This window comes from Crotalus tigris, unplaced genomic scaffold (genome assembly GCF_016545835.1).
Source record: "Crotalus tigris isolate CLP2741 ecotype Arizona unplaced genomic scaffold, ASM1654583v1 scf7180000024126.51494, whole genome shotgun sequence".
Taxonomy (NCBI): Eukaryota; Metazoa; Chordata; class Lepidosauria; order Squamata; family Viperidae; genus Crotalus; species Crotalus tigris.
Genome location: NW_024100401.1, coordinates 23,919 through 36,094, shown reverse-complemented (window position 1 = coordinate 36,094; position 12,176 = coordinate 23,919). Strand labels below are relative to the sequence as shown.

General features: G+C 38.1%; 1 long non-coding RNA gene across 1 annotated transcript; it reads right to left on the bottom strand.

The window, feature by feature from the left end:
• Positions 1-3,832: 3,832 nt before the first annotated feature.
• Positions 3,833-10,592, bottom strand: LOC120298775. The gene is made up of 3 exons (XR_005554211.1): positions 10,476-10,592; positions 4,781-4,907; positions 3,833-3,963 (listed from the first exon to the last, which is right to left on the bottom strand). It is a non-coding gene; the product is annotated as an uncharacterized LOC120298775 (long non-coding RNA).
• Positions 10,593-12,176: the final 1,584 nt, after the last annotated feature.

Below are 12,176 nucleotides of genomic sequence, written 5' to 3'. Positions count from 1 at the left end.
TTCAATGAAGCCAAGCTGATCACTTTCAGCATGCTGGTCTTCTGCAGTGTCTGGGTCTCCTTCCTCCCTACCTACCTGAGTACTAAGGGAAAATACATGGTGGCCGTGCAGGTCTTCTCCATCTTGGCCTCTGGTGCTGGACTATTGAGCTGCATTTTTTTCCCCAAGTGCTACATTATCATCCTGAGACCAGATCTAAACACTAAGGAACATCTAATGGCAAAATCAGGGGAATGATTGTGAAATTGTTTCTTAGGCTGGTAATGTCTAATTATCCATTATTATTGGTTATATGTTCTTCCTTTGGATTTACTTGACAACTTATGTTTATTAAAACTGAAGGAAATAAATACGTGAAGTTTGTTAGTTAGATGAAAATTAAAGATTGTCAAATACATTAATAATAAACAAATTAAAAACAAACAAATGAATAAATATTATGTTTTTTAAACTATTGGTTTTCATCCTTTTCCTCAGCACAGATGTGAATATTTGGCTTAAGCAAGTCTTCAAGACAAGAGATATATGAGTCATTTCCTGGCTTTATAGTGGTGTAAGCTTGGCAGGTATCTTCAAAGCTAATTAGTGAGGTCTGAATCTCATATCTTTCATGGTTCTTTATGAATTTGTATTTCCATTCCCCCAAGTTATGGGTTCTACTGGGGATAAGAGAGTAAGTGGCATAGCTCTCATCTTCCTCAGAGTACACAAGCCCCACAACCACGTCAAGGTAGTGCCTCACTGGGGGATGATGATGATGATGATGATGATGATTGTTGTTGTTGTTGTTGTTGTTGTTGATCATCACACAGTCAGCCAGACGTTCAGACTGGATTTGGCATTTTGTCTACCTATCAAGTCCTTATCCAGGACCTGGGATAGGCAGATGTGGATGTTTGATGGTATTACAGATATCATCACAGGATTAGGTCGCCTTTTGCAATTGACTAATAGCGAATTTGTCAATGCCAATGGTGTTCAAGTGGTGCTCCTGTTTTTTTGGGATTGCACCCAAGGAGCCTATTACTATTGGTACTACCCTTGCTTGCTTTTGCCACAGTCTTTCTATTTCTATTTGTAGGTCTTTGTATTTTGTTATCTTCTTCAGGTCTTTCTCGTCTATTCTGCTATCTCCAGGCACTATTATTATTATTATTATTATTATTATTATTATTATTATTATTATTTACTGACATAATGTGAGCAGCAACAATAGATATGAATTTGTATAACTATTCCATCTAGATCATTTATAGTTTTGGATAGTCTACATTTCCAAACATTTTAGATGAGAAGAGGAGAAATTAGAAACTTCAATATTTATTTATTTGTTTGTTTGTTTATTTGCAATATTTATTTACAATATTTATTTATTTATTAAATGTTTATGCTACCCATCTCCCTTATAAAGCAACTCTGGGTGGGTTACAGATTATAAAAAAGACAAATAGAAAAACAATTAAAATCCAAATTAAAATTTTAGAACTACTTATAGAAAAAAACTAAGAGTAGAAGCCAGACTGCATAGGGATGATGCCTTCTTACCCTATCAACCACCTCCAATGGTGAATGTCCCTCTTAGGGTTCCAAGTCAACCAGCAAGTCAAGATTTTAATATCTTTTCAGAAGGCCCAAAGAATCAGAGAAGTTCTCACCTCCAGAGGTAGAGTGTACCATAGGGATAGGGCCACAGTGAAAAAGCTGCTTCTCTATCACACACACACACACACACATACACACACACACACACACACACACACACACACACACACACACACCAGAATTTCTTAGCAGACAGGATCTGTAGTTGGCCTCTTCTGCTAGTGTGAGGATAGTCCCATTGGGGTGGGATGGCTCCTCAAATACAAATTTAATAATACAAATTTCCAGCTCAGGATCCTACCCATGCAGTAACCAATCAAGGATTTTATTTGTGAAGAAACTCTGTCTTACAGTAACAAGAATATTGTCAAATCCTGAATTTCCTGTCTCATATATATTACAGTAATGGTGTCCATACATTAGAAGGATGCAAAGATACATATTTTTTTGTCAAGAAATGGAATAATGTGGAAAAATTCTGCCTAGAATAGCCCCACAGCAAGGTAGGCAATAACTACATTTTAGAAAATAAAATAAACATTTCCTTATGTAACGGGAATAAGGCAGGGATCCCCAACCCCAGTCCATGGACCAGTACTGGGCTGTGGTATGCCAGCAATTGGTCCACACAAACAAGCAAAGCCCCATTCACAAGATGCAGGCAGCACACAAAATCATACATCCTCCAGTCCATGGAAAAACCACTCTCTATGGAACCAGTCCCTGGTGACTAAAAGGTTGAGGATCTCAGGTGTAGGGCACCTGGAGATGAGCTATTGCTGAGAAATTAGCAGATGAGACTCAGATGATCAGTAACCAAATACATATAGCAGTGGGCCGTGGTAGGCAAATATAGTGATGGGTATCCTATCTTAGAACTAGATTAGTTAGAACAAAGAACATAGAATAATAGAGTTCGAAGAGACATTGGAGTTCTTCTAGTCCAACCCCTGCATGAGCAGGAGACCCCATACCATTTCAGATATAATGGTTATCCTGTCTCTTTTTGAAATCTTCCAGTGATGAAACACCCACAACTTCTGAAGGCAAGCCGTTCCATTGGTTGATTGCACTCACCATAAGGAAATTTCTCCTTAGTTCTAGGTTGCTTCTGTCCTTGGCTAATTTCCATCCATTATTTCTTGTCTTGCCTTTTGGTGCTTTGGAAAATAACTTGACACCCTCAAATATTGGAACACTGCTATCATTTCTCCCTTAGTCCTTCTTTTCATTAGACTAGACATACCCAATTCCTGTAACCGACTTCATATATTTTAAGCCTCCAGCCCCCTAATCATTCTTGTTGCTCTTCTCTGCACTCTTTCCAGAGTTTCAACATTTTTGTATATATTGTGGTAATCACTAGAACAATTCTAGTTTTACCACAACTTTACAAAGAAGTAAACTTGCAAAGTTCTTAATATATTTAAGGCCGACCCCTGGACACACTGTATATTTTTTAGTTCTTTATTCTTATCAGCTGATCTCTATTATTCAGTTCTGGTTTTACCAATATAATATAGCTTTTGGGAAGAAACATACAAATTAGTAATGCAGCACTGGACACCAAAATGGAGAAGATTTCCACAGCCAGTATGTATTTTCCCTTTGCACTCAAGTATGCAGGAACAAAAGTTAGCCAAACAGAGCAAAACATCAGCATACTGAAGGTGATAAACTTGGCTTCATTAAATGTATCTGGCAAATTTCTGGCAAAGAAAGCCACAGTGAAGCTCAGAAGTGCCAAGAAACCCATAAAGCTGAGGACACAGTAAAACATGACTATTGAGCCTTCATTACATTCCAGTAGAATTTCTTCGGCTAAAGAATGCATATCAAAATCAGGGAATGGGGGAGTAATTATCAACCATATGGTACAAATAACAATTTGGACAAAGGAGCATAAAAAAACAATAGAAGTAGCCAGTGGCTTTCTCATATACTTCCTCATTTGGGAATCAGGCTTTGTGGCCTTAAAAGCTAGAACCACAATGATGGTTTTGGCCAAGACACAAGATACAGCAAATGTAAAGATGATACCAAAGGCACTTTGTCGAAAAAGACAGGTCAACTTTCTGGGCTGGCCAATGAATAGTAAAGCACAAAGGAATGAGAGCAGAAGAGAAATAAGGAGAGCATAAGTGAGATTCCTGTTATTGGCTTTGACAATGGGAGTACCCTGATGTCTAATAAATATCAACAGCATCAATACAGTAATTAAAAAAAGTGAGAGGGCAAGAATAGTCAAACCAAATCCTAAAGGTTCTCTATAAGACAGATAAGTGATATTTTTCAGAAGACATCCATCTTTAGCATCATTTGGAAATTGTCCTTCTGGACAACGAACACAGTCAACCATGTCTGGAAGAGAAAATATATATGAACAATTTAATTCATTTCAAATATTTTTTCTGTAATGACAAAACTATGAAGGAGATAAATTGGATTAAAATTTTAAATCTTATCAGTCAACTTTAGTAGAAACAAAACAAACCTTAATTATCACTTATAAAAATGGTGAATAAATTTATTATGAATGTTAAACCTTCTCCAACAGTTCAAGTTGGAATTATCTATAGACTGTGCATGTCTTTCCCACCTTGTGAAGGACCAACAGTTCAAGTTGGGATTATCTAAAGACTGTGCATGTCTTTCCACCTTGTGAAGGACCAAATACAGGATCCTTCACTATTAATTGAATGAAGCCAGGCTTAACAAGTTCTTGATTCCCTTGTTACAAATAGTTACTTCCATCCACTATGGTCCAGTAAGCTGTCTTTAACTCTTGTTTAATTCTTTATTGCTCTGGCAATTGATTATTGGAAAAGACCTCAGTCCCTTTCGTCTCACAGAATAAAGAGAGTAGCGTAATATGTACACTGGGTGGGCCAAATGGTTTGGAGGAAATGGTGGTCTTGCAGTTTCAGGCCTTCAAAAAAAAAGGCCAAGATAAATATTCCAAACATAATGTTTAAGGATTAAATACTTATTGTTTTGTTCTCCTTCTCCATGTGTTTGCTCCTTCACAAATTGGATAGAATCTTTAACCCATACTACAAAACCCAAACTGAACTGTTTAATATGATGCTAATGAATTACATACATCATTTTAAATGCAAAGGAACTGCATGTGCTAAATATCAAAGCATTTGAAAATTCTAGGTTCATTTTTTCTCACCTTTCCGGGATGAAATCTTTCCTTCTGGACATGGAAGGCAATCATAACAGCAAAAGGGCTCCCCCTCCTTCTTCATTTTATAAAATCCTTGATGGCAGTTATCGTTACATACTGAAATAGGTTGTGTCTTAATGTAAAAAAATCAAGTAGTTGTATCAATAAATATGTATCAAACATATAAAAAGCAAAACTAAATCAAATAAATAGCAATATTCATTTACTGCACTGTATGATTATTGTTTCGCCCAATTCTCATGCTCTTCATAAGGGATGGTTCTAGTGAGTTAGGCTGTCACTTAACTTCTTTAATAATTGATATTTATCTCAAGATTGCCTTAAACCTTCATTTGGATAAATGTCACTTAAGAAACCTGAGAAAATGTGAAATTAAATACTTTTATGTTCCCCAAATTGAATGTTAAGAGAATACCCTTTCTCTTTTCGTGCGTAGAAGACAGCATGCTGACACATGTGTGAAGTGTTGCCTTAGAAGCGTTAGGAAAGATTATGCTGTATATTATCTCTTTTTAGCCCATTAAGGTGAGGAGGCAAAACTGTTTGGGAGACTTCCATTGCTCCTCTGCAATCCAGCTTCTAGGACCAATGCCAATGATTTCCTTGACCAAACATGGCTACGACATCTGTGTTAGACATGCATGGTAGTCCAGACAGGAAGCTTAGATGAACTAAGTCTACTTTATTGTAAGATTATGCTAACAAAATTTTGCAAGTCTGAAAGTACATGTCTCCCTTTACTCATCAAAAAACAAGGGACAATCCCTTCTGAGATTTTTGCCATACCCCTTTGCTTCTGTGGGCTAAACTACCTCTTATCTGATTGGTCCCTTGTCTTGGCTCTTCCCAAGGTCATTCCCATATACTATTACATTTGGAAATACCTCAGGAAATAGGTGGATCCTTACATGATTGAACTTCTTGGGCCATATAATGCTATTGTTGTTAATGGAGAATATACTCTTTGAAGAAGCATATGGGTCAATCTTTCCAACTTTTGCTTTCAAGAAAGACTGATTTGGGAATGTTATCCAGTTGATAATATCAAATCCAGCTTTTCTTTCTCCACTTTGATCAAAGGAAATTTTCTCTCCAGCACTGTTGTTGAATGATACTTTTCGTAGAATGTGATGAAGCTAAGATCAAATTTGGGGAAAAGTTTTAAAACACCAGGCAGGGATCAACAAGGAGATAATATTCTATTACTGAATATTTTAATGTCATAATTTTTAAAAATCAATATAGAATTGCTAATATATCTTGTGAGACAGAGGAAATCGGGAACCAAGATCATTCAAATGAGTACAGGTTTATTCCATGCTATCTTTTTGCAGGTATCTGAACTACTAATGGTCAAAGCAAAATAGTGGCAGATAAGAGGACAGTGGAACCTTCAGAAATCATGGGTGCTCCATCACTGGACGTTCTTAAGAAGAGACTAGACAGTCACTTATCTGACATGGTACAGGTCCTTCTGCTTGAGCAGGGGGCTGGACTAGAAGACCTCCAAGATCCCTTCCAGCTCTATCCTAAGAGTCAGTGGAACTCAAGGAGGGCTAGACTTAGATCTTTTAAGGGCATGAAGGGACTCCAAATTGATGATGTCCTTGACCCCCTCCATTGGGCTCAGCCTAGTCAACTCCTACAATATCCTATTAAACTAGAGCAGTGGTTCTCAAATTCAGCAACTTAAATGTGTGAACTCCAACTAACTGAAGAAGTCTGTAACTTAAAGTCTATGCATCTTAAAGTTCATGTGGTTGAAAAATACTGGACTAGAAGTACAGAACTGACAAAAGTAGTGTTTTCTTCCAGTGGGGGAAAAATGAATTGCAGAGAAATGAATTGCAACATTGTGGAAATTAGTACACATAAAACAAATATTTATTTCTAATCCAGCATTTAATTTTTTCTGGGAACATCCATGAGAGTATCTCTTGAGATCAAAGTGATCTTTAGGATCAAATCAGCTCTGATCTCTGTCTCATTATTTTTTAGTGAGTGACTAAATATCAGAGACTGAAATGGGGATTCTCAGATTGATACAAAGTTTGGAGTAGAATGGAGTTGCCCATCCAAAGTCAACAGAGGGAACTATATTGTTCTCAATCCTGTCTGATAGTAGTAATAGTAGTAGTAGCAGTAGTAGTAGTAGTAATAGTAGTAGTAGTAGTAAAGTTGGAAGGGACCTTGGAGGTCATCTAGTCCAACCCCCTGCTCAGGCACGAAACCCTACGCCGTTTCGGACAAATGGCTGTCCAGTCTCTTCTTAAAAACTTCCAGTGTTGGACCATTTACTGCTTCTGGAGGCAGGCTGTTCCACTGATTAATTGTTCTCACTGTCAGGAAGTTTCTCCTTAGTTCTAGGTTGCTTCTCTCCTTGATTAGTTTCCACCCGTTGCTTCTTGTCCTGCCTTCAGGTGCTTTGGAAAATAGCTTGATTCCCTCTTCTTTATGGCAGCCCCTGAGATATTGGAATACTGCTATCATGTCCCCCCTTGTCCTTCTCTTCTTTAAACTAGACATACCCAATTCTAGCAACCATTCCTTATGTTTAATAGTGCCCAGTGTTCAAGTCTGTCCAGATCCTCCTGTATCCTAAGCCTGTCTTCTGGAGTGTTAGCTATTCCTGCCAGCTTGGTGTCATCTGCAAATTTGATGAGTTCCCCATCTATCCCTTCGTCCAAATCATTGATGAAGATGTTGAAGAGCACTGGCCCAGAACAGAGCCCTGGGGCACCCCACTACACACTTCCCTCCATGTAGATGCAATTCCACTGAGGACCACTCACTGAGCACGGCCGGTCAGCCAGCTACGGATCCATCTGGTAGTGATGCTGTCTAACCTGCATTTTTCTATCTTATCAAGTACTAGGTTGTGATCTACTTTGCCAAATACCTTACTGAAGTCCAAGTAAATTATATCCACAGCATTCCTCTGATCCACTAATTTGGTCAAAAATGCAATAAGATTTGTCTGGCATGATCTGTTTTTGCAAACCCATGTTGGCTTTTAATAATAACTTTGTTTGCCTCTAGGTGTTTGCTGATTCATTGTTTAATTATCTTTTCCAGAATCTTCCCAGGTATTGAGGTCAGGTTGATAGGTCTGTAGTTTCCTGGATCTAATTTTTTCCCTTTTTTGAAGATGGGAACTACATCAGCTCTTTTCCAATCCTCTGGTAGTTTCCCAGTGCTCCAGGATCTTTGAAAAATATAGTTCAGTGGTTCTGAGATCACATCTGCCAGTTCCTTCAGAACCTTGGGGTGTAATCCATCTGGCCCTGGTGATTTGAACTCATCTAGGGTGGACAGGTGCTCACTTACTTACTTTCTTGATTATCTTAACTTGTGTTTCTAATCTGTTATTTTATGTACTGTTTCTGATAGGTTGGACTGTCCCTTTGTGTAAAGACAGATGTGAAAAATGAGTTAAATAGTTCTGCTTTCTCCCTGCTTTCTCACCTTCTTGCCCCTTTTTCGCCATTAATGGACCAATCATTTCATTAACTTTTTTTCATGTTTTTTACCTATTGAAAGAAGCTTTTTTTGTTATTTTTGACTTTGGTCACAAGTCTTAGTTCATTTTGAGCCTTAGCTTTCCTCACTTCATCTTTGCAGGCACGGGCTATTTGCTGATATTCTGCCTTAGTTAAGTGCCCCTCTTTCCATTTTTTATACTTGTTCTTTTTATCTTTCAGTTTATCAGAGATTTCTTTATGCAGCCATGCTGGTTTATTTTGAGAGCTGTTATTTTTCTTCTTGGTTGGTATTGTGCTAGACTGGGCTTTTATTATCTCACTTTTCAAAATTTTGCAAGCTTCTTGAGTTGTTTTCCCCTTGAGGATTCTCATCCATGGAATCCTTCCCAAGCCCTCTATAAGTTTATTGAAATTAGTTCTCTTAAAGTCCAAGACTCTAGTTTGACTGTGTTCTATTGCTTGTGCTTCCAGAATGTTGAATTCCAATATTGCATGATCACTTCCCCCCAAGGTTCCTGTAGCTTCAACACCTTCCATCATTTCATCTCTGTTACTGAGGATTAGATCCAATATGGAGGCTCAGTAGATTAGAAAGGCTGAACCGGACACATAATTTCTACCTGAAGAGTGCCGATTACAGACCCTAGATAAATAATCTGTCCTTGTAGACTTGTGATTTGTTTACAGATAGGACAGTTTCCCAGTTTGAAAAGAGTACTGTGAAAGACAGCTGCAAAATAAGGCAACTGAACTAAGCCAGACATTCTGAGATGAAAGGAATCTCAGACACACTTGCCCTGAATGTACCACTGCTGTTTTTGATTTTTAGTTAATTAGGTTTAGTTAAACCTCTGGGCAGTTTAAATGCAATGGAGGTCCAATCAGCAGAGGCTCAGCTACTTTCCTCTCCACCCTCCTCCTTCTTAACTCACAGATTGTAGCTCTTCCCAGCAATCTCTGGGCAGTTTAAATTCAATGGAGGTCCAATCAGCAGGGACTCAGCTACTTTCCTCCTCCACCCTCCTCCTTCTTAACTCACAGATTGTAGCCTATAAGTTATACCTTTGCATATAAAGCTACGATAAGCTATTTTCCATTTGTGATATAAAATAGACTAGAAAGAACAGAATAACAGAGTTGGAAGGGATCTTGGAGATCTACTAGTCCAACCGCCTGCTCAAGCAAGAGACTCTATATCATTTCAGACAAATGACAGTCCAGACTCTTCTAAAATGCCTCCAGTAATGGAGCACCCATAACTTTTAAAGACAAGTCTGCTCACAAGTTGTTCCATGGGTTGTTCCACTGGTTAATTGTTCTCACTGCTAGGAAATTTCTACTTTAGATCTAGGTTGCTTCTCTCTGTGATTAGTTTCCATCCATTGCTTCTTGTCTTGCTTCTGGTGCTTTGAAAAATAGTTTATCCACTCCTCTTCATGGCAGCCCATCAAATATAGGAACACTGCTGTCATCCTGTATTTACATTTAAGGGCATATACTGTACCTGCCAAGAGTATTGATTGAGAAGTTTCTTTCTCTGCCCCTTTACCATTATTTTTTCCTTGAATTTCAAGAAATGTATGTGGTGCAGAGCATGTGCTATAGCATAGACGGCATTGTACATGCTATAGCTATGAGCAGACATCTTCACTTCAAAAAGAGAACCAGGAAGAGACTCCAGTTTTTCAAACCCAGTGCAGATTTTCTCAGACGTGTTTTCTGAAGCGAGGCTTGAGAAAAAACATTCAAACACACTTTCCCAGAAGCTCTGGATAAAACCGTCTTCTTTATCTGAGATAGGATTTCTGGTCTGAAGGAACTCTCGAAATCCCAACACTTTCTTTGACTGGACTGCCAAGGACATCGCACCAAGAAGGAAGTCTATGCTCCAGCTGCCCTGGAAAGCAAAGGAAGTGAAATCCATTTGAGCCATCATCATCCAGACTTTATCACCTGGCTTTGAAGATATATCCAAATATACTGAACTTGCTATCATGAATCTCAAAATTGGCATTGTCTGAATTTCTCCATGTATGAGCAAAACATTGGAACTGTTTCTCATAATGGTCTTGTAAGTTGCAAGTCCTTCTTCTATAAGTTTCTGCATTTCCCCCGTAAATCCTTGTTTGGGGAGCCTTTGTATGAAGTCAAAACAAATGCCCTTCTCAGAGAAAAAGGGAAGGACATTCTGCACAAACCTTTCCCCGTTGTCATCATCAAGGTAAAGCACCCCAATCCATGTCCATCTGAAATGCAGAAGTAAGTGCAGGATCCCATTATATTGATGAGTGCCTCTTGGGAACATCTGTTGCACAAAGCCAGCTTGGCTTCTGTAATGCAGTACTGGAGCAGATCCATATGTAACCTTTTTTAAAAAAATAAAGAACAAAAATATTTTTGAAAAATTATGTCATAATATCTATGGGTGAATATATTTGGTCACCACAATATTTTTTAAAAAAGATATTAAGACTCTAGAAAGAGTACAGAGAAGAGCAACAAAGATGATTAGGGGCCGTAGGCTAAAATATACAAAGAATGGTTGCTGGAATTGGGTAGGTCTAGTTTAATGAAAAGAAGGACGAGGGGGAACATGATATCAGTCTTCCAATATCTCAGGGGCTGCCCCAAAAAAGAGGGATTCAACCTATTCTCCAAAGCATCTCAAGGCAGGACAAAAAGCAATGGATGGAAACTAATCACAGAGAGAACCAATCTAGAACAAAGGAGAAATTTCCTGACAATTAGAACAATTCATCAGTGGAACATCTTGCCTCCAGAAGTTGTGTGTGCTCCAACACTGGAGGTTTTTAAGAAGAGATTAAGCAACCATTTGTCTGAAATGGTATAGGGTTTCCTGCTTGAGCAGGGGGTTGGGTTAGAAAACCTCCCTTCCAACTCTGATATTCTGTTAATATATCTGTAATAATATAGCTGCCATGATCCTATGTTTTCATGTGATCCTGTTTTCTATGAGACATCAATAGAAAACAATAGAAGATAGCAACAAGAAAAAACAGTTTGCCCAAAATACTTCTGTATATGTAAACACGTTAGTGCAAGTTTTTGATCACAGAAAGCATTGCTAGTTATTTTTAGATTCTAGCAACTAAGTCTTCTAAATCAAATTATGAAAAGTCAAGGATAAAATCTATTACTCTCAATTTTGGCAAATTGGAAGGTGTGCCCTTCTTCTGCAAAGAAACGGGGGACATGAGACAAATTTTGATCACAGGAAAAAATATTTTAGTCTCTATAAGCAGAGGAATTCTGACATTCAATTATGAAGGATGAAAGTGAACATATGAGTCTCAACTCTAAAAAAGCCACATAGTTTTCCCCTTATTGTAATAAAGCCAATAAGGGAAGCGTGAGAAATATAGATGTCCTTTACCTGTGGAATCTTGTAGAAACCAAGGATGGTGGCCATATGGAGGCAGACATTTGAGTTAGGTCCCCCAATGACGGCAACTGCATTGTTTCTCCTGTCACACTTGTAGTTTGGAATGAACCTCTTCTGGGTGGAGAGCAGTTCCATTGAGGCAAGATAAGTCCAGCTTGCACTGAAATGGCTGTTATAGATCTGGAAGCCCAGAGTGATGTTTGGCAAAATATGTGGGTCTTCATTGATTTTTTTCACAGCAAATACCAGTGCCAGGATATGCTGGTAATGCTGAGTCAACACCCTACAAAGAAGTACATAAGACATAACCACACATTTCAAAATTGCTAAATGTAGCAAAATACGTATTAAATATATATATCAAACAAATGATGCTATATCTGAGATAAATTATGTAGCTGTTATGGCGGGAAGGGTAACTTGGGAGAAAACAATGCACTCTGGTAAGGTATCCCTTTTTGAAATTTGTATGTGAATTTAATTTGGAACTTCTACT